Genomic DNA, 310 nt, shown 5'->3' on the forward strand with positions numbered 1-310 from the left:
TCGAACAAATTTATTGGGAAAACAAGTGCAACCAGAAATTTTCAGAAACTCATAGTGTTTTTTCATTCGAATTATTCGAGTATATGGATTTGTGGACCTACTAAATCTTTGATACTTTCCCGGATTATATAGTATTTCCCCACCTATTACCACGGGTGTGTAGCAACCCCGAATCGACTCAAGACACTTATGTTTTATTATCGTGTGAATTGCTTTTTCAAGCATCTCGTACCTACAAAAATGCGTTTCAACAAATAACACCCGTTAACAGTTTGTGTCTATATCGCGATCCAATTTGTTACGAGATGTC

The sequence above is a fragment of the Penaeus monodon genome, chromosome 15 (assembly GCF_015228065.2).
Source record: "Penaeus monodon isolate SGIC_2016 chromosome 15, NSTDA_Pmon_1, whole genome shotgun sequence".
NCBI classification, from domain to species: domain Eukaryota; kingdom Metazoa; phylum Arthropoda; class Malacostraca; order Decapoda; family Penaeidae; genus Penaeus; species Penaeus monodon.